Source organism: Hordeum vulgare, chromosome 4H (assembly GCF_904849725.1).
Source record: "Hordeum vulgare subsp. vulgare chromosome 4H, MorexV3_pseudomolecules_assembly, whole genome shotgun sequence".
Classification (NCBI taxonomy): Eukaryota; Viridiplantae; Streptophyta; class Magnoliopsida; order Poales; family Poaceae; genus Hordeum; species Hordeum vulgare.
In genome coordinates, this window is record NC_058521.1 from 1,714,993 (window position 1) to 1,738,817 (window position 23,825).

A 23,825-nucleotide genomic window follows, 5' to 3' on the forward strand; every position below is an offset into this window, starting at 1 on the left:
AATTGAGATGTGGGCCCGTAAGCCACAACATCAGTGTTAGTAAAGTTTTTCAAACACTAGACTCAACTTCGGCCAAGGAGTTGGAAAGGGGCTACCTACAGGCAGTCGACTCTGATACCAACTTGTGACGCCCTCGGTTTAATCGTACGCTAATCATACACGCAAATGCGTACAATCAAACCGAAGGACTCACGGGAAGATATCACAACACAACTCTAGACACAATAAAACAATATCAGCTTCATATTACAAGCCAGGAGCCTCGAGGGCTAGAATACAGAAGCTCGATAAATACACGAGTCAGCGGAAGCAACAAATATCTGAGTACAGACATAAAACATGGGGTGCCTTAGAGAAGGCTAGCACAAAACATACAACGATCGAACGAGGCGAGGCCTCCTACCTGGGAACCTCCTAACTACTCCTATCTTCAGCAACCTCCATGAAGAAGACACCATCGGGGTAGCAGTCGTCGTCGGCGGGGACCTCCATCTCCTGGGCTACATCATCTGGTCGCAGCAACGGATCGAGGGGACAAGAGGGGGAGCAAAGCAGCGGTGAGTACTCATCCAAAGTACTCGCAAGTATTACATCAGAACTATTCTAAATATGCATCAGTATCAAAGAAGGGGGGGGGGGTGTTATATGTGGACTGACTGCAGCAATGCGAGAATAGAGAGAGAAGGCCTAGTCCTATCGAAGACTAGCATCTTCAGGGTCTTGCAGCAATAGACGAGAGTAGAACAGGGGTAAAACAATAATAGTCATATTGTTGCAGCAATATTTAAAGTGAGGTCACGCCTAAAGATCCTCCCTCGACTCCCTGCGAGGAAGCAATCCCGAGGCAAACTAAATCCAGTTAAGTAACAATTGTAGTTGTAAAAGATCGGGGCACAACTCCAAGTCATCCTGTAACCGTGGACACGGCTATCCAAATAGTTAATTTTCATCCCTGCACGGGTGCACCACATGTCCCGTCACGCTCGATAACACTCTGGCCGGACATACTTTTCTGGGTCCTGCCCGGCCTCGGAATATCGACACGTCGTAGCCCCACCTAAGACTAATCAGAGAGGCCAGCCCGCCGGTCTAAGTCCTAAGCACAAAGGGTTCGTGGGCCCAGTTCCCCTTCGCGCTCCTGCACGTGGCGTGGGCGGCTGACGTCAGTCCTAGCATCCCTTAATCACAAGAGCGATGCATCTCGGGACCACTCGGGCGCGCGCCGCTACATTGCTGGCATCTGAAAAGCTTCGGCTGATACCGCGACGCCGAGTACCCATAATTCTTCCCGTGTAGCCGGTTAGTGCGAAAAGGTCTCCGACCAACCTAGATCAAATACCCAAATCCATTAACATTTTAATTAGGCCAACAACACAGTCTCACGGGAATCCACCCGTCTTACAACTAATCACTAAAGATCCCAGTAACATGGTCGAGTAACTGTGTGGTTGTAACATCGGGGGGAATCCGAGGTATCACCCTCGTTGGATTCCGAACGATGTACCCGTCAAGGTGGGATTAGAGGAATCACCCTCGGGGTCCCACACTTGAGGGGTTGCACGACAGAGGCGTCATTGGGAATGGTGAAAGAGGAATCATCCTCGATAACCACGACCGACTAACTATACTACAGAGATATCATCAGGAGTACTTAGCGAGGTGCCACCCTCGGTACCCGATAGTATCTCTGTAGCGTCGTACAACGAAGGGGGTGTATGTGCTGTGTCGGGTCTGGCTCGTCGACCAGAGATCAAGATTTGAAAACAAGCGGGGCAACTGGACTACGGGGTCAGAGGGGATGACTGCTCCACCTATACTAAGCAGATTTAAAGTACAGGACTGAAAGTAGCAGTTCATCAAAAACAGGCTATGCATCAGATATAGGAGCTAACTATAACCGTAGCAAAATACTAATGCAAGCAGTAGGAAGAACGACATAGGCGATATATGAATGATCAAGGGGGGTTTGCTTGCCTTGCTGCTGTGCAGCAAAGGACTGATCGGCAGGGTCGTAGATGTATCCGGCAGCAGCGTCAGTCTCGGGGTCTACCGGTAAGAAGAGGGGGAAGAAACAATAAATAATAGCAACGGTGCAACACAAAGCATGACATGGCAAGATGCAGGCTAGACATGAGCTAACGCAGCAACATCCGTCATAGACGGGTCGGAAGAATATCTGACAATATTTTCCGGGTCTCGGGCTACTACCGGTTATACTCGAAACGATGGAAATGTTCCATGTTTGCTATGCTAGGGACGCGTGACACACGAATGGACCGTGTATCCGGGTTCGTCTCGTTCTGCTGATCAACTTTCATGTTGAAAATATTTTGATCTGACTTACGGATTATTTAATATTAATTTTTAATGTTTCATTCAATAAATAGGAATTAAAAAACAGATTTAATTAATTTAAATAAAAGCAATTATGACATCAGCATGCTGTCATAGTGACATCAACAGTTGACTAGTCAACTAGCTAGTGGGTCCCGAACGTCATAGGCACAAGTTTTAATTAAGATTAAATATTAATTAATCAGATTAATTTAGTGGGGGACCCACGTGTCATACTCTAATTATTGTAATTAATTAATTAACTAATATATCTATTTATTTATTTAATAAAAACATTATTTTTATTTTTATATTTTTATTTCACTTTTCTTTAAAAGGGGTGTGGGGCCTCCCTGTCATAGACAGCGGGGTGCGTTGGCCCCACCGGTTAGTGGCTTTAGGCCAAATACTCGATTTTATTCACAGATACATAATCATGCAAATATCGTATTCCTCCAAATATCTATATACGCAAATACATACATCGCATCTCATACATACATACATACATATGCATCTAATACATCATTTATTTTATTTATTTATCTTTAACTCTCACAACTCTCACCTGTGTGTTAACATAGAGAACTTCACACAGAAAGAGAGAGCTACATCTCCACGAACTCCTACATGAACCTAACGGCGCTGGATCGGAGTGCCGTTCGTCGGAACGGAACCGGGACGGCGAGGGGAATGAGATCGTGGGAGGAGCCCGAGGAGGGGCTCTCCGACATTGAGGAGATGGTCCGGTGAAGCCGGAGTTCGCGGGAAGGCGGAGGTGACGGAGAGGAGGAAGACGATGCGGTGCCGGTGGTGACGGTGGCGGTGAGGACAGTGAGGTCGTGTCGGCGAGGGGGAGCCGGCCGGAGGGTCACCGAGAGGGGCCCCGGTGAGGAGAGGCTCCCGGGGATGGAGCCACCGACGGGGAGGGGCTCCTGTTGGATCTGGAGCGGGACATAGGGAGGGAGGCTGACAGGTGCACGGGAGGGTCGGGTCGCCGGAGGGAGGAAGTGAGGCCGATGGGGCTATGGTAGTTCGGCCGGCGGGAGGGGCTCGGTCCCGGAGGGAGGATCAGGTGAGCAAGGAGGTGAGGTGGGAGACGAGGTGGGGGGTCTGGTGCGTGGGGAAGAGGGGCTCGGTCCCGGGCGAGCAGGGGGGCGGCGTTGGGACCGACGGGAGGGGAGATCTGGGAGGCGGGGGGCTCGATCGTGGGTGCGGGAGAGGGAGCAGGTCAAGGGGAAAAGGGGTCTCGCGGGGGGGGGGGGGGGGTTGCTGGGGGCTCTCGGTAAAGACCGATGGCATCTTCAACAAACAACAGTAGCCTTTCGACCATTTCATTATTACAGGATAGTTTTTCTTGCATGATGTACCTCAAACATCAACTTACATGTGGAAATCGGACAATTTATATTATGTTTTGTACCATTTCGATCCATCATGGTATATTTTCTCTTCTATGAAACTGAAAAGTTGCTTAAATAGCGAAATCGACATATGCTATTAGTCCTGCTTAATTTGTTGATGTCAAAGTGGTCTCTGCAGCAGTTTTTAGCTCCTACAATAACTTGTTTGTACAAATGATATAATTTTAGCACATTTACATAAACTTTTCATTCATTACTGTAAATTTCCCTACCCTGTAAACTGATACATTTTTAAAACAGGGTAGAAGTCATATTACAACAACCTTTCTTTCATTTCATTCTTCGGGATTAGTCTCTGCAGCAGTATGTGGCTCCTCTTATATAGGAATCATACATCTTTAGCACCATTTTCGTACCCTCTTGATTCATCACTCTAGATTTTCACTTCATGTGAAAATGAAAACATATTTATATAGCATCTCGACATATTGTACTCGCCTTTCCATCATTTCAATCTTCAAGAGTAGTAACCGTTGCATTATATACCCCACACAACGACTTACAAGTGGAAATCGAACAATTTATAATATTATTCATATTGTTCCGGTCCATCATGGTATATTTTCTCTTATGTGATTTTTTTTAAAATAGGCAAATCGACATATCCTAGTAGTCCCGCTTCATTTTTTGCTTTCGAAGTTATCTCTACAGCTATATGTAGCTCCTCCACCAACTTATATATAGAAATGATATAATTTTAACACTTTTATCATAACCTTTTTATTCATTACCACAGGTTTTCCCTTCTTGGGGAAGTGGAATATTTTTCAAATAGGGTATTCGCCGTATTAGGAAATCATTTTCTTCTTTTCATAGTTTGCCACTACACTGTGCAGCAGTATGTGGCTCCCCCTTATGTAGAAATTATACATCATAATCATCATTTTTGCATCATCTTAATCTGTCACTTTAGATTTCCGTTTGTCCAAAACTGAAAATGAATTTATATCGTATCGTCGAAAGATAACAGTAGCCTTTCGAACATTTCATTATTACAGGATAGTTTTTGTTGCGTTATGTACCTCCAACAACAACGGACATGTGGAAATCGGACAATTTGTAATATGTTTTGTACCATTTCGAACCATCATGACATATTTTTAACTTCTGTGAAACTGAAACTTTGTTTAAGTAGCAAAATTGAGATATGCTATCAGTCCTGCTTCATTTGTTGCTCTCAAAGTTGTCTCTGCAGCAGTATGTAGCTCCTCCAAAAACTTATTTGTACAAATGATATAATTTTAGCAAATTGTCATAACCTTTTCATTCATTACTTTAAACTTCCCTACCGTGTAAACTGAAACATTTTTCAAATAGGATAGAAGTCATATTACAACAACCTTTCCATCATTTCATTCTTCGGGTTTAGTCTCTGCCGGCTCCTCTTATATAGGAATCATACATCTTTAGCACCATTTTCGCACCCTCTTGATTCACTCTAGATTTTCACTTCATCTGAAAATGAAAACTTATTTATATATGATCTCGACATATTCCACTCGCCTTTCTATCAACTAAATTTTCAAGAGTAGTTGCCCTTGCATTATATAACTCACACAATGACTTACATGTGGAAATCGTACAATTTGTAATATTATTCATATTCTTTCGGTCCATCATGGTATATTTTCTCTTATGTGAAAATAAAAAGTTGTTTACATAGACAAATTGACATATGCTGGTAGTCCCGCTTCATTTCTTACTTCCGAAGTTGTCTCTACAGCAATATGTAGCTCCTCCAACAACTTATATGTGGAAATGATATAATTTCAACACTTTTCTCGTAACCGTTTTATTCATTACTATAGATTTTCTCTTCCCGGGGAAGTGGAATATTTTTCAAATAGGGTAGTCGCCATATTACGACATCATTTTCTTCATTTCATAGTTTGCCACTACTCTATACAGCAGTATGTGGCTCCGCCTTATGTAGAAATTATACATCATTAGCATCATCTTTGCATCATCTTAATCTGTCACTTTAGATTTCCGTTCGTCTAAACCTAAAAATTATATTATATGGCACTGTCGACAGATAACATTAGCCTTTCGACCATTTCATTATTACAGGGTAGTTTTTGTTGCATGATGTACGTCAAACAACAAGTTACATGTGAAAATTGGACAATTTGTAATATGTTTTGTACCATTTTGATCCATCATGGTATATTTTCTCTTCTGTGAAACTGAAAAGTTGCTTAAATAGCGAAATCGACATATGCTATTAGTCTTGCTTCATTTGTTGATGTCAAAGTTGTGTCTGCAGCAGTTTGTATCTCCTCCAGAAACATATTTGTAGAAATGATATAATTTTAGCACGTTTACATAACCTTTTCATTCATTACTGTAAATTTCCCTACCCTGCAAACTGATACATTTTTAAAATAGGGTAGAAGTCATATTACAACAACCTTGCCTTCATTTCATACTTCGGGATTAGTCTCTGCAGAAGTATGTGGCTCCTCTTATATAGGAATCATACATCTTAAGCACCATTTTCGTACCCTCTTGATTCATCACTCTAGATTTCCACTTCATGTGAAAATGAAATCACATTTATATAGCATCTCGACATATTCCACTCGCGTTTCTATCATTTCAATCATCAAGAGTAGTTACCGTTGCATTATATACCTCACACAACGTCTTACATCTGGAAATCGGACAATTTGTAATACTATTCATATTGTTTCGGTCCATCATGGTATATTTTCGATTATGTGAAAATAAAAGGTTTTTAATAGACAAATAGACATATGCTAGTAGTCCCGCTTCATTTCTTGCTTTCGAACTTATCTCTACAGCAATATGTAGCTCCTCCACCAACTTACATGTGGAAATCATATACTTTCAAAACTTTTATCATAACCTTTTTCTTCATTACCATAGGTTTTCTCTTCCTGGGAAAGTGGAATATTTTTCAAATAGGGTAGTCGCCATATTACGACATCATTTTCTTCATTTCATTGTTTGCCACTACACTGTGCAGCAGTATGTGGCTCCCCCTTATGTTGAAATTATACATCATTAGCATCATTTTCTCATCATCTTAATCTGTCACTTTAGAGTTCCGTTCGTCTAGAACTGAAAAAATAATTTATATGGTATCGTCGATAGATAACAGTAGCCTTTCGACCATTTCTTTATTACAGGGTAGTTTTTGTTTCGTTATGTACCTCAAACAACAACTTACATGTGAAAATCGGACAATTTGTAATATGTTTTGTACCATTTCGAACCATCATGGTATATTTTTCACTTCTGTGAAACTGAAAAGTTGTTTAAATAGCGAAATCGACATATGCTATAAGTCCTACTTCATTTGTGACTGTCAAAGTTGTCTCTGCAGCATTATGTAGCTCCTCCAAAAACTTATTTGTACAAATGATATAATTTTAGCACATTTTCATAACCTTTTCATTCATTACTGTAAATTTCCGTACCGTGTAAACTGAAATATTTTTCAAATAGGATATATGTTATATTATTACAACCTTTCCTTCATTTCATGCTTTGGGATTAGTCTATGCAGCAGCATCTGGCTCCTCTTATATAGGAATCATACATCTTTACCACCATTTTTGCACCCTCTTGATTCAACACTCTAGATTTTCACTTCATGTGAAAATGAAGACTTATTTATATATCATCTCGACATATTCCACTCGCCTTTCCTTCATTTCAATTTTCAAGAGTAGTTACCGTTGCATTATATAACTCACACAATGACTTACATGTGAAAATCGGACAATTTGTTATATTATTCGTGTTGTTTCGGTCCATCATCGTATATTTTCTCTTCTGTGAAAATAAAAAGTTGTTTAAATAGACAAATTGATATATGCTAGTAGTCTCGCTTCATTTCTTGCTTGTGAAGTTGTCTCTATAGCAATATGTAGCTCCTCCAACAACTTATATGCGGAAATGATATAATTTCAACACTTCTCTCGTAACCGTTTTATTCATTACTATAGATTTTTTCTTCCCGGGGAAGTGGAATGTTTTTCAAATAGGGTAGTCGCCATATAACGACATCATTTTCTTCATTTCATAGTTTGCCACTACCTCTGTGCAGCAGTATGTGGCTCCGCCTTATGTAGGAATTATACATCATTACCATCATTTTCGCATCATCTTAATTTCTCACTTTAGATTTCCGTTCGTCTAAAACTGAAAATTATATTATATGGCATCTTCAACAGATAACAGTAGCCTTTCGACCATTTCATTATTACAGGATAGTTTTTCTTGCATGATGTACCTCAAACAACAACTTACATGTGGAAATCGGACGATTTATAATACGTTTTGTACCATTTCGATCCATCATGGTATATTTTATCTTCTATGAAACTGAAAATTGCTTAAATAGCGAAATCGACATATGCTATTAGTCCTGCTTCATTTGTTGATGTCAAAGTTGTCTCTGCAGCAGTTTTTAGCTCCTCCAAACACTTGTTTGTACAAATGATATAATTTTAGCACATTTACATAACTTTTTCATTCATTATTGTAAATTTCCCTACCCTGTAAACTGATACATTTTTAAAACAGGGTAGAAGTCACATTAAAACAACCTATCCTTCATTTCATGCTTCGGGATTAGTCTCTGCAGCAGTATGTGGCTCCTCTTATATAGGAATCATACATCTTTAGCATCATTTTCGTACACTTTTGATTCATCACTCTAGATTTTCACTTCATGTGAAAATGAGAACATTTTTATATAGCATCTCGACATATTCCAATGGTCTTTCCATCATTTCAATATTCAAGAGTAGTTAGCGTTGCATTATATACCTCACACAACGAATTACATGTGGAAATCGGACAATTTGTAATATTACTCATATTGTTTCGGTCCATCACCGTATATGTTCTCTTATGTGAAAATAAAAAGTTTTTTAAATACATAAATCGACATATGCTAGTAGTCCCGCTTCATTTCTTGCTTCCGAAGTTATCTCTACAGCAATATGTAGCTCCTCACCTACTTATATGTGGAAATGATATAATTTCAACACTTTTATCATAACCTTCTTATTCATTACCACATGTGGGAAGTGGAATATTTTTCAAATAGGGTAGTCGCCATATTACGACATCATTTTCTTCATTTCATAGTTTGCCACTACTCTGTGCAGCAGTATGTGGCTCCCCCTTATGTAGAAAGTATACATCATTAGCATCATTTTTGCATCATCTTAATTAGTCACTTTAGAGTTTCGTTCGTCTAAAACTGAAAATTAATTTATATGGTATCGTCGACAGATAACAGTAGCCTTTCGACCATTTCATTATTACAAGATTGTTTTTGTTGTGTTACGTTGTGACGCCCTCGGCTTAATCGTACGCTAAACATACACGCAAATGCGTACGATCAAACCCAAGGACTCACGGGGAGATATCACAACACAACTCTAGACACAAATAAAATAACATCAGCTTCATATTACAAGCCAGGGGCCTCGAGGGCTAGAATACGAAAGCTCGATAAACACACGAGTCAGCGGAAGCAACAAATATCTGAGTACAGACATAAAACATGGGGTGCCTTAGAGAAGGCTAGCACAAAAGATACAACGATCGAACGAGGCGAGGCCTCCTGCCTGGGAACCTCCTAACTACTCCTGATCATCAGCGGCCTCCACGTAGTAGTAGGCACCGTCAGGGTAGCAGTCGTCGGTGGCGGGGACCTCCATCTCCTGGGCTTCATCATCTGGTCGCAGCAAACGGATCAAGAGGACAAGGGGGAAGCAAAGCAGCGGTGAGTACTCATCCAAAGTACTCGCAAGTCTTACATCAGAACTGTTCTAATTATGCACCAGTATCAAAGAAGGGGGTTATATGTGGACTGACTGCAGTAATGCGAGATTTGGCGATAGCCCGGACGCATTTGACGATACCCTGGACTCACGAGGCGGCGCGCAGGCACGCGGTGGAAGAGTACCACAACGAGATGCAGCGATAAGGCTACATCAACGTCGGAGAGGACGATCGAATCCTGGTAGCTGGCGGTGATAGAAGGTAGGGACAGGACCCTGTGTCCCGTTGTGACTCTGGTGAGGGTACCGCATCCAGTCGAGCAGCTGAGGTCCAAGTGCAGGGGTTCTACCCCCAACATCAGTCCACTCGAGAGCTGATGGTAGCTCTGTCCTGCTCGGCTCGCGGATGCGCATAGGCGGAACCCTCGGACAGTGTGATGGCTGGAGCTCTGTCAACGCGTCGTAAAGACGAGCGCGCGTAGCATACAACTCCACAGTCAGAGCTCGGAAAGCACGATCCATTGCCTCAGTGTACTGCACCAGAATCCGCGTGTCGTACCGACGCGTCACGTAGGGGGCGCAGACAGCGACGTAGGAACGGTCGCTGCGCTCCCGAACGTCAGAAGCGTAGGCAGTGAGATCATACCCAGTCTCATCCCCAGCAGGAGCATGCGGGATGTATCTGAAAGGGCTCTCCTCCAGGTGAGGGTACGCTCCACGGAGACGGGTGATGGCGATGTAGGCCGCATCATGGACGGCCATCTCGACCGACACTCCAATACCACAGAACACGTGGCGCTCGAGGGTGTCGCCGCCCCTCTGGTCGAAGATGCGAACCTCAGCCTGGTACTGGTACTGGTTGTACTCGCGGAAATCCTCGAACACAGTGTACTCGGGGTACCAGCGATATCCCAGCCTGGTCAGGAGATCGACCAAAATGGCCGGGAACCCAGTCGTCTCGGTGGCCTGTGTCAGGCGCACGTGCTGCCTTGCGGGACGCATCTGAAAATAAGATTGACGGATGTCAATGACAGTGTGTGTAATACATATTCAGGAGAAAAAGAGTAGATAGTCCAGCGCTCCGGATTGATGTGATTCGAGAACCTAATGTTAGAGTTCGTAAAATCTTTGCCCCGAAAGAGAAGAGAAAGTAGAGCCCAGAGTATAGGAAAGGAGTAAAAGATACTAATACCACCCAATTGAGATGTGGGCCCGTAAGCCACAACATCAGCGTTAGTAAAGTTTTTCAAACACTAGACTCAACTTCGGCCAAGGAGTTGGAAAGGGGGCTACCTACAGGCAGTTGGCTCTGATACCAACTTGTGACGCCCTCGGCTTAATCGTACGCTAAACATACACGCAAATGCGTACGATCAAACCCAAGGACTCATGGGGAGATATCACAACACAACTCTAGACACAAATAAAATAACATCAGCTTCATATTACAAGCCAGGGGCCTCGAGGGCTAGAATACGAAAGCTCGATAAACACACGAGTCAGCGGAAGCAACAAATATCTGAGTACAGACATAAAACATGGGGTGCCTTAGAGAAGGCTAGCACAAAAGATACAACGATCGAACGAGGCGAGGCCTCCTGCCTGGGAACCTCCTAACTACTCCTGATCATCAGCGGCCTCCACGTAGTAGTAGGCACCGTCGGGGTAGCAGTCGTCGGTGGCGGGGACCTCCATCTCCTGGGCTTCATCATCTGGTCGCAGCAAACGGATCAAGAGGACAAGGGGGAGCAAAGCAGCGGTGAGTACTCATCCAAAGTACTCGCAAGTCTTACATCAGAACTGTTCTAATTATGTACCAGTATCAAAGAAGGGGGTTATATGTGGACTGACTGCAGTAATGCGAGAATAGAGAGAGAAGGCCTAGTCCTATCGAAGACTAGCATCTTCAGGGTCTTGCAGCAATAGACGAGAGTAGAACAGGGGTAACACAAAAATAGTCATATTGTTGCAGCAATATTAAAGTGAGGTCACGCCTAAAGATCCTCCCTCGACTCCCTGCGAGGAAGCAATCCCGAGGCAAACTAATTCCAGTTAAGTAACAATTGTAGTTGTAAAAGATCGGGGCACAACTCCAAGTCGTCCTGTAACCGTGGACACGGCTATCCGAATAGTTAATTTTCATCCCTGCAGGGGTGCACCACATGTCCCGTCACGCTCGATAACACTCTGGCCGGACATACTTTTCTGGGTCCTTCCCGGCCTCGGAATATCGACACGTCGCAGCCCCACCTAAGACTAATCAGAGAGGCCAGCCCGCCGGTCTAAATCCTAAGCACAAAGGGTTCATGGGCCCAGTTCCCCTTCACGCTCCTGCACGTGGCGTGGGCGGCCGACGTCAGTCCTAGCATCCCTTAATCACAAGCGCGATGCATCTCGGGACCACTTGGGCGCGCGCCGCTACACTGCTGGCATCTGAAAAGCTTCGGCTGATACCGCGACGCCGAGTACCCATAATTCTTCCCGCGTAGCCGGTTAGTGCGAAAAGGTCTCCGACCAACCCAGATCAAATACCCAAATCCATTAGCATCTTAATTAGGCCAGCAACACAGTCTCGCGGGAATCCACCCGTCTTACAACTAATCGCCGAAGATCCCAGTAACATGGTCGAGTAACTGTATGGTTGTAACATCAGGGGAATCCGAGGAATCACCCTCGTTGGATTCCGAACGATGTACCCGTCAAGGTGGGCTTAGAGGAATCACCCTCGGGGGTCCCACACTCGTGGGGTTGCACGACAGGGGCGTCATCGGGAATGGGGAAAGAGGAATCACCCTCGATATCCACGACCGACTAGCTATACTACAGAGATCTCATCAGGAGTACTTAGCGAGGTGTCACCCTCGGTACCCGATAGTACCTCTGTAGCGTCGTACAACGAAGGGGGGTGAACGTGCTGTGTAGGGTCTGGCTCGTCGATCAGAGATCGAGATTAGAAAACAAGCGGGGCAACTGATCTACAGGGTCAGAGGGGATGACTGCTCCACCTATACTAAGCAGGTTAAAGGTACAGGACTGAAAGTAGCAGTTCATCAAAAACAGGCTATGCATCAGATATAGGAGCTAACTACAACAGTAGCAAAATACTAATGCAAGCAGTAGGAAGAAAGACATAGGCGATATAGGAATGATCAAGGGGAGTTTGCTTGCCTTGCTGCTATGCGGCAAAGGACTGATCGGCAGGGTCGTAGATGTACCCGGCAGCAGCGTCAGTCTCGGGGTCTACCGGTAAGAAGAGGGGGAAGAAACAATAAATAATAGCACCGATGCAACACAAAGCATGACATGGAAATATGCAGGCTAGACATGAGCTAACGCAGCAACATCCGTCATAGACGGGTCGGAAGAATATCTGACGATATTTTCCGGGTCTCGGGCTACTACCGGTTATACTGGAAACGATGGAAAAGTTCCATGTTTGCTATGCTAGGGACGTGTGACAGACGAACGGGCCGTGTATCCGAGTTCGTCTCGCTTTGCTGATCAACTTTCATGTTGAAATTATTTCGATCTGACTTACGGATTATTTAATATTAATTTTTTAAAGTTTTATTAATTATTTAAGAATTAAAAACAGATTTAAAAGATTTAGTAAAATCCTATTATGACATCATCACGATGTCAGGCTGACATCACATTTGACCGGTCAACTGACCAGCGGGTCCCGAACGTCATAGGCACAAGTTTTTATTAAGATTAATTATTTATTAATCAGATTAATTCAACGAGGGACCCACGTGTCATACTCTAATTATGTTAATTAATTATTTTAACTAAATATCTATTTATTTATCTATTTTAAAAAAACATTATTTTTAATTATCGCGTGGGGCCTCCCTGTCATTGACAGCGGTGCATTGCCCCCACCGGTAAGTGGTCTAAGGTTATTTCCTCATTTATTTTTATTAGATACCTATCCGTGCAAATACCGTATTCCTCTAAATATCCAAATACACAAATACATACATCACATCTCATACATACATACGGAATACAACCTTTGTTTTTATTTCTTTTTCATTTCTCTCAACACTCATCTCTCTCTCTCTGTTAACAGAGACAGAGAACAACTTTCTCTAACACCACCGAAGAACCGAAAGTTCAAATCCTCCTACCGGAGTCCACCGTCGACGGATCGAGGCCCCGTTTGCCGGAACGGAACCGGGATGGCGAGGAGATCGACACGGTGGGAGGAGCCCGAGGAGGGGCTCACCGACGGTGACGTGACGGCCCGGTGAAGCCGGAGTTCGCACGAAGGTGATGGTGGAGACGGCGACGGTGACGGTGGTGGTGACGTGCCGGCGAGGAGGAGCCGGCCGGATCCGGCGTGGTGGAGGTGTCTCCCTGCCCGGTCCCTCCCGGACCGAGCGGGAGAAGGCCGACGGGGGGCCGGGGCGGTAGGCCGGCGAGGTGGAGGCCGAGGCAACCGGGCCCCCGTGCCGGCGGGGTGGAGGGGGTGGCTCGCCGGCGGGAAGGAGGGGCTCGGCCGGCGGGGCGAGGGGAGGGGCCGCCGGGGGAGGGAGGAGGCTGTGGGGGGAGGAGGTGGCCGTGGGGGAGGAGGCCGTGGGGGGAGGAGGTGGCCGTGGGGGAGGAGGCCGCCGGCGGGAGGAGGTGGCCATGGGGGAGGAGGCCGCCGGCGGGAGGAGGTGGCCGCCGGGGATCTGCGGGAGGGAGAGGGCTCGGTGGGGGAGGCGAGATGGAAGTGGGGGAGAGAGTCACGGGAGGTGGGCTTCTCTCGTGGGGAGCCTCGGTGGGGGAGGAACTCTCGTGGGCAAAGAGAAAGAGAGACGCGAGAGGGGAGGGAGAGGTGGCGGCGTGGGGGTGGGGCCCCCCCACGAGGGGGGGCTGGCGGCGGCGCCCAGGGGGGGAGGGAGTTGGCGTGGGGGTGGCTTGACCGCCAGGGGGGCTAGGGTTTGGCCGGTTGGGCCCTTTTTGGCCCAGCTGGGCCGGTTGGGGGGGGGGGGTTGTTCCCCTTTTTATTTTTGATTTGTTTTGTTTTGTTTTACCTTTTTCCTTTTTATTATTTCTTTCTTTCAGTTTTCTTTCTTTCTTTTATTTTTATTTCTTTAATACTTTCCCCTTACATATATGTCCTTTTAACACTTGTAATGAACCGATAAAGTGCTTCCCTTTGCTTTCAAATCATCGATCCGGACAGACGCGAATCCACGCGGGTCTCAGATGGGAATTCGATGACGTGGCATCATTAGCGGTTGATCACCGTAGCTTAATTACAATCACTAGTGTAGCAAAAGTCGAGGATGTCACATACGTAACTCAAACAACAACCCACATGTGGAAATAGGACAATTTGTAATATGTTTTGTACCATTTCGAACCATCATGGAATATTTTTCACTTCTGTGAAACTGAAAAGTTGTTTAAATAGCGAAATCGAAATATGCTATCAATCCTGCTTCATTTGTTGCTCTCGAAGTTGTCTCTGCAGCAGTATGTAGCTCCTCCAAAAAAACTTATTTGTACAAATGATATAATTTTAGCAAATTTTCATAACCTTTTCATTCATTACTGTAAATTTCCCTACCGTGTAAACTGAAACATTTTTCAAACAGGATAGAAGTCATATTACAACAACCTTTCCTTCATTTCATGCTTCGGGATTAGTCTCTGCAGCAGTATGTGGCTCCTCTTATATAGGAATCAGACATCTTTAGCATCATTTTCACACCCACTTGATTTATGACTCTAGATTTTCACTTCATGTGAAAATGGAAACTTATTTATATAGCATCTCAACATACTCCACTCGACTTTCCATCATTTCAATTTTCAAGAGTAGTTACCGTTGCATTATATACCTCATACAATGACTTACATGTCAAAATCAGACAATTTGTTATATTATTCGTATTGTTTCGGTCCATCATGGTATATTTTCTCTTATATGAAAATAAAAAGTTGATTAAATAGACAAATCGACATATGGTAGTAGTTCCGTTTCATTTCTTTCTTGTGAAGTTGTCTCTACAGCAATATGTAGCTCCTCCAACAACTTATATGCAGAAATGATATAATTTCAACACTTTTCTGGTAACCGTTTCATTCATTACTATAAATTTTCTCTTCCCGGGGAAGTGGAATATTTTTCAAATAGGGTAGTCACCATATTACGACATCATTTGTTTTATTTCATAGTTGGCACTACTCTGTGCAGCAGTATGTGGCTCCGCCTTGTGTACGAATTATACATCATTAGCATCATTTTCGCATCATCTTAATCTGTAACTTTAGATTTCCGTTCGTGTAAAACTGAAAATTAATTTATATGATATCGTCGATAGATAACAGTAGCTTTTCGACCATTTCTTTATTACACGGTAGTTTTTGTTGCGTTATGTACCTCAAACAACAACTTGCATGTGGAAATCGGAAAATTTGTAATATGTTTTGTACCATTTTGAACCATCATGGTATATTATTCACTTCTGTGAAACTGAAAAGTTGTTTAAATAGAAAAATAGACATATGCTACCAGTCCTGCTTCATTTGTTGCTGTCAAAGTTGTCTCTGCAGCAGTATGTAGCTCCTCCAAAAACTTATTTGTACAAATGATATAATTTTAGCATATTTTCATAACCTTTTCATTCATTACTGTAAATTTCCCTACCGTGTAAACTGAATTTTTTTCATACACGATAGAAGTCATATTACAACAACCCTTCCTTCATTTCATGCTTCTGGATCAGTCTCTGCAGCAGTATGTGGCTCTTCTTATATAGGAATCATACATCTTTACCACCATTTTCGCACCCTCTTGATTCATCACTCTAGATTTTCACTTCATGTGAAAATTGAAACTTATTTATATATCATCTCGACATATTCCACTCGCCTTTCATTCATTTCAATTTTCAAGAGTAGTTACCGTTGCATTATATAACTCACACAATAACTTACATGTGAAAATCGGACAATTTGTAATATTGTTCGTATTGTTTCGGTCCATCATCGTATATTTTCTCTTATGTAAAAATAAAAAGTTGTTTAAATAGACAAATCAACATATGCTAGTAGTCCTGCTTCTTTTCTTGCTTCCGAATTGTCTCTACAGCAATATGTAGCTCCTCCAATAACTTATATGTGGAAATGATATAATTTCAACACTTTTCTCGTAAATGTTTTATTAATTACTATAGATTTTCTCTTCCCCGGGAAGTGGAATATTTTTCAAATAGTATAGTCGCCATATTACGACATCATTTTCTTCATTTCATAGTTGACCACTACTCAATGCAGCAGTATGTGGCTCCGCCTTATGTAGGAATAATATATCATTAGCATCATTTTCGCATCATCTTAATCTGTCACTTTAAATTTCCGTTCGTCTAAAACCGAAAATTATATTATATGGCATCGTCCACAGATAACAGTTGCCTTTCGACCATTTCATTATTACAGGGTAATTTTTGTTGCATGATGTACATCAAACAACAAGTTACATTTGGAAATCGGACAATTTATAATATGTTTTGTACAATTTCAATCCATCATGGTATATTTTCTCTTCTGTGAAACTGAAAAGTTGCTTAAATAGCGAAATCGACATATGCTATTAGTCCTGCTTCATTTGTTGATGTCAAAGTTGTCTCTGCAGCAGTTTGTAGCTCATCAAAAACATATTTGTACAAATGATATAATTTTAGCATATTTACATAACCTTTTCATCCATTACTGTAAATTTCCCTACCCTGTAAACTGATAGATTTTTAAAACAGGGTAGAAGTCACATTACAACACCCTTTCCTTCATTTCATGTTTCTGGATTAGTCTCTGCAGCAGTATGTGGCTCGTCTTATATAGGAATTATACATCTTTAACATCATTTTCGTACCCTCTTGATTCATCACTCTAGATTTTCACTTCATGTGAAAATGAAAACATATCTATATAGCGTCTCGACATATTCCACTCGCCTTTCCATCATTTCAATCTTCAAGAGTAGTTAGCGTTGCATTTTATACCTCACACAACGACTTACATGTGGAAATTGGACAATTTGTAATACTACTCATATTGTTTCGGTCCGTCACGGTATATTTTCTCTTATGTGGAAATAAAAAGTTTTTTAAAATAGGCAAATCGACATATGCTAGTAGTCCCGCTTCATTTCTTGGTTTCGAAGTTATCTCTACAGCAATATGTAGCTCCTCCACCAACTTATATGTGGAAATGATATAATTTTAGCACTTTTATCATAACCTTTTTATTCATTACCACAGGTTTTCTCTTCTTGGGGAAGTGGAATATTTTTCAAATAGGGTATTCGCCATATTAGGACATCATTTTCTTCTTTTCATAGTTTGCCACTACACTGTGAAGCAGTATGTGACCCCCCCCTTTATGTAGAAATTATACATCATTATCATCATTTTTGCATCATATTAATTTGTCACTTTAGATTTCCGTTCGTCCAAAACTGAAAATGAATTTATATCGTATCGTCGACAGATAAAAGTAGCCTTTCGACCATTTTATTATTACAGGATAGTTTTTGTTGCGTTATGTACCTCAAACAACAACCGACATGTGGAAATCGGACAATTTGTAATATGTTTTGTACCATTTCGAACCATCATGGAATATTTTTCACTTCTGTGAAACTGAAAAGTTGTTTAAATAGCGAAATCGAAATATGCTATCAGTCCTGCTTCATTTGTTGCTCTCGAAGTTGTCTCTGCAGCAGTATGTAGCTCCTCCAAAAACTTATTTGTACAAATGATATAATTTTAGCATATTTTCATAACCCTTTCATTCATTACTGTAAATTTCCCTACCGTGTAAACTGAAACATTTTTCAAACAGGATAGAAGTCATATTACAACAACCTTTCCTTCATTTCATGCTTCGGGATTAGTCTCTGCAGCAGTATGTGGCTCCTCTTATATAGGAATCATACATTTTAGCATCATTTTCACACCCACTTGATTTATTGTGACGCCCTCGGCTTAATCGTACGCTAATCATACACGCAAATGCGTACGACCAAACCCAAGGACTCACGGGGAGATATCACAACACAACTCTAGACACAAATAAAATAACATCAGCTTCATATTACAAGCCAGGGGCCTCGAGGGCTAGAATACGAAAGCTCGATAAACACACGAGTCAGCGGAAGCAACAAATATCTGAGTACAGACATAAAACATGGGGTGCCTTAGAGAAGGCTAGCACAAAAGATACAACGATCGAACGAGGCGAGGCCTCCTGCCTGGGAACCTTCTAACTACTCCTGATCATCAGCGGCCTCCACGTAGTAGTAGGCACCTTCGGGGTAGCAGTCGTCGGCGAGGGGGACCTCCATCTCCTGGGCTCGATCATCTGGTTGCAGCAAACGGATCAAGGGGACAAGGGGGGAGCAAAGCAGCGGTGAGTACTCATCCAAAGTACTCGCAAGTCTTACATCAGAACTATTCTAATTATGCATCAGTATCAAAGAAGGGGGTTATATGTGTGGACTGACTGCAGCAATGCGAGAATAGCAAGAGAAGGCCTAGTCCTATCGAAGACTAGCATCTTCAGGGTCTTGCAGCAATAGACGAGAGTAGAACAGGGGTAACACATTAATAGTCATATTGTTGCAGCAAAAATTTAAGTGAGGTCACGCCTAAAGATCCTCCCTCGACTCCCTGCGAGGAAGCAATCCCAAGGCAAACTAAATCCAGTTAAGTAACAATTGTAGTTGTATAAGATCGGGGCACAACTCCAAGTCGTCCTATAACCGTGGACACGGCTATCCGAATAGTTAATTTTCATCCCTGCAAAGGTGCACCACATGTCCCGACACGCTCGATAACACTCTGGCCGGACATACTTTTCTGGGTCCTGCCCGGCCTCGGAATATCGACACATCGCAGCCCCACCTAAGACTAATCAGAGAGGCCAGCCCGCCGGTCTAAATCCTAAGAACAAAGGGTTCATGGGCCCAGTTCCCCTTCACGCTCCTGCACGTGGCGTGGGCGGCCGACGTCAGTCCTAGCATCCCTTAATCACAAGCGCGATGCATCTCGGGACCACTCGGGCGCGCGCCGCTACACTGCTGGCATCTGAAAAGCTTCGGCTGATACCGCGACGCCGAGTACCCATAATTCTTCCCGCGTAGCCGGTTAGTGCGAAAAGGTCTCCGACCAACCCAGATCAAATACCAAAATCCATTAGCATTTTAATTAGGCCAACAACACAGTCTCACGGGAATCCACCCGGCTTACAACTAAACACCAATGATCCTAGTAACATCGGGGGGGATCCGAGGTATCACCCTCGTTGGATCCCGAACGATGTACCCGTCAAGGTGGGCTTAGAGGAATCACCCTCGGGGGTCCCACACTCGCGGGGTGGCACGACAGAGATGTCATCGGGAGTGGTGAAAGAGGAATCACCCTCGATAACCACGACCGACTAGCTATACTACGGAGATATCATCAGGAGTACTTAGCGAGGTGTCACCCTCGGTACCCGATAGTATCTCTGTAGCGTCGTACAACGAAGGAGGGTGAATGTGTTGTGTCGGGTCTGGCTCGTCGATCAGGGATCGAGATTTGAAAACAAGCGGGGCAACTGAACTACGGGGTCAGAGGGGATGACTGCTCCACCTATACTAAGCATATTAAAGATACATGACTGAAAGTAGCAGTTCATCAAAAATAGGCTATGCATCAGATATAGGAGCTAACTACAACAGAAGCAAAATACTAATGCAAGCGGTAGGAAGAAAGACATAGGCGATATAGGAACGATCAAGGGGGGGGGGTTTGCTTGCCTTGCTGCTCTGCGGCAAAGGACTGATCGGCAGGGTCGTAGATGTACCCGGCAGCAGCGGCAGTCTCGGGGTCTACCGGTAAGAAGAGGGGGAAGAAACAATAAATAATAGCACCGATGCAACACAAAGCATGACATGGCAAGATGCAGGCTAGACATGAGCTAACGCAGCAACATCCGTCATAGACGGGTCGGAAGAATATCTGACGATATTTTCCCGGTCTCGGGCTACTAACGGTTATACTGAAAACGATGGAAATGTTCCATGTTTGCTATGCTAGGGACGCGTGACAGACGAACGGGCCGTGTATCCTGGTTCGTCTCGCTCTGCTGATCAACTTGCATGTTGAAATTATTTCGATCTGACTTACGGATTATTTAATATTAATTTTTTTAAGTTTTATTAATTATTTAAGAATTAAAAACAGATTTAATTATTTTAATAAAATCCTATTATGACATCATCGCGATGTCATGCTGACACCAGCAGTTGACTGGTCAACTGACCAACGGGTCCCGAACGTCATAGGCACAAGTTTTAATTAAGATTAAATATTAATTAATCAGATTAATTTAGTGGGGGACCCACGTGTCATTCTCTCATTCTGCTAATTAATTAATTTAACTAATATATCTATTTATTTATTTAATAAAAACATTAACATTATTTTTATTATTATTATCTTTAGGGACATGGGCCCCGTATGTCATCGGGACAACGAGTACACAAACACTACACGCACACACATACACAACACACAAACTCACACATCCAGTAATATCTATTATACGTATATACATGCATAAATTCATACATACATAATTTTTTATATACATACATATGCATTTTATTATTAACTTTCTCTCTTCTGCATCTCTGTGTACAACTCTCACTAGGAGGAAGGTGACAACCTCATCTCCACCTGCATGACCCTAACGGCGTCGGAATGCGACGACGTTCGTCGGAATGGATCCGGAGGGCAGAGAGGAGAAGAGGGGTTGTTCTCACCGAGCCCGTAGAGGTGCAAAGCGGGCTCGAGGGAGGGCGATGGACGACGTGGTGTTGCAGTCCGGCGAGGCCGATCCGGCGGTGGTGAAGTTCCGGCGACGTAGGCGGTCGACGCGGGTACAACATGGGGCTGGTGCGGTTCCAGCGCGAGGGGGAGCGGAGTCGTCGCCGGTGTGATGGGGCTCGGGCCGGAGGCATGCGGCCGTATGGGGGTGAGGGCGCCGGAGGGGTACCGTGGTGCAGGGGCCGGCCGGCGCGGGCTTCGGCCTGGGCGAGCGGAGGGAGGCCGAGGCAAGGCCGCCGTGGCCGGTGGGGAGAGGCGGCCAGTGAGGGTGGCCCTAGCGACGGGGGTGCTCGACGAGGGAGCAGGAGGCGACGGGAACGGGATGGTCGCCGGCGTGGGGTGAGCAGGGAAGGCGAGATGGGGGCCGCCGGAGTGGAGAGCTCCGGCCAGGGGGGGTGAGGGGCGCCGCCGACGGGGAGATGAGATGGGGGGGTCGAGCGGCAGGGGGATCTGGGGGCGGTTCGGCGAGGAGAGGGAGACGAGGGGCGAGCGGGGAACGAGTGCCAGGGGAAGGACGCGAGCGTCGTGGGCGCGGTAGGTGGGGCGACGGTTGGTGGGGTGACGAGGGGAGGGCTCCCTCGTCCCTTTCTGGCGGCGGCAGGAGGGAGAGCGAGGGGAGTCAGGTCTCGTCGCTAGGGTTCGGCGCTTGTGGCTGGCTGGGCCACTTTGGCCCAGTCGGCCAGGGGGGCTCGGTTGCTTTGTTCTTGTTTTTTTTTAATTTCTATTTGTATTTTCTTTCCTGTTTTGTATTTTTCTTTTGTACCAAACAAATCTTGTTGCATATTAAACTTGTCACATAATTACTAGAGAATATATTAAGCTAGTACAAGAAAAATTTGAGGCCCAATTGAATTGATTTGAATTTTGTTAGGTTTTAAATAGGCCACTTAGGTGTTGTTGGCTTAACTCAAAAATAGATAAGGGCAACTTTTATGTTTCAAATGACGTTGGTTTCTTATTGAAGATTACTTAGGGAATAGTTTCAACTCAATCACGATTCTATTTATTAGTTTTAATAAATAATTTATTTGACTTAAATTTTGATTTTAATTTTTGTTTTGGTTTTTTTTTGTCAAGTGGTGATTTTGCTTAGCTAATCTCAATGACATAGCAGCATTAGCATGTGATTACAATAGTCTAACTATATTTATTACTGTAGCTTAATCTGGGGATGTCACATTTATCACTCTAGATTTTCACTTCATGTGAAAATGGAAACTTATTTATATAGCATCTCGACATACTCCACTCGACTTTCCATCATTTCAATTTTCAAGAGTAGTTACCGTTGCATTATATACCTCACACAATGACTTACATGTCAAAATCGGACAATTTGTTATATTATTCATATTGTTTCTCGTCCATCATGGTATATTTTCTATTATATGAAAATAAAAAGTTGTTTAAATTGACAAATCGACATATGCTAGTAGTCCCGCTTCATTTCTTGCTTGTGAAGTTGTCTCTACAGCAATATGTAGCTCCTCCAAAACTTATATGCAGAAATGATATAATTTCAACACTTTTCTCGTAACCGTTTCATTCATTACTATAGATTTTCTCTTCCCGGGGAAGTGGAATAATTTTCAAATAGGGTAGTCGCCATATTACGACATCATTTTTTTCATTTCATTGTTGGCACTACTCTGTGCAGTAGTATGTGGCTCCGCCTTGTGTACGAATTATACATCATTAGCATCATTTTCGCATCATCTTAATCTGTCACTTTAGATTTCCGTTCGTCTAAAACTGAAAAATTAATTTATATGATATCGTCGATAGATAATAGTACCCTTTCGACCATTTCTTTATTACACGGTAGTTTTTGTTGCGTTATGTACCTCAAACAACAACTTACATGTGGAAATCAGACAATTTGTAATATGTTTTGTACCATTTCGAACCAGCATGGTATATTTTTCACTTCTGTGAAACTGAAAAGTCGTTTTAATAGCGAAATATACATATGCTACCGGTCCTGCTTCATTTGTTGATGTCAAAGTTGTGTCTGCAGCAGTATGTAGCTCCTACAAAAACTTATTTGTACAAATGATATAATTTTAGCACATTTTCATAACCTTTTCATTCATTACTGTAAATTTTCCTACCGTGTAAACTGAAACATTTTTCAAACAGGATAGAAGTCATATTACAACAACCCTTCCTTCATTTTATGTTTCGGGATTAGTCTCTGCAGCAGTATGTGGCTCCTCTTATATTGGAATCATACATATTTTGCACCATTTTCGCACCCTCTTGAGTCACTCTAGATTTTCACTTCATCTGAAAATGAAAACTTTTTTTATAGCATCTCGACATATTCCACTCGCCTTTCCATATTTCAATTTTCAAGAGTAGTTACCGTTGCATTATATACCTCATACAATGACTTACATGTCAAAATCGGACAATTTGTTATATTATTCGTA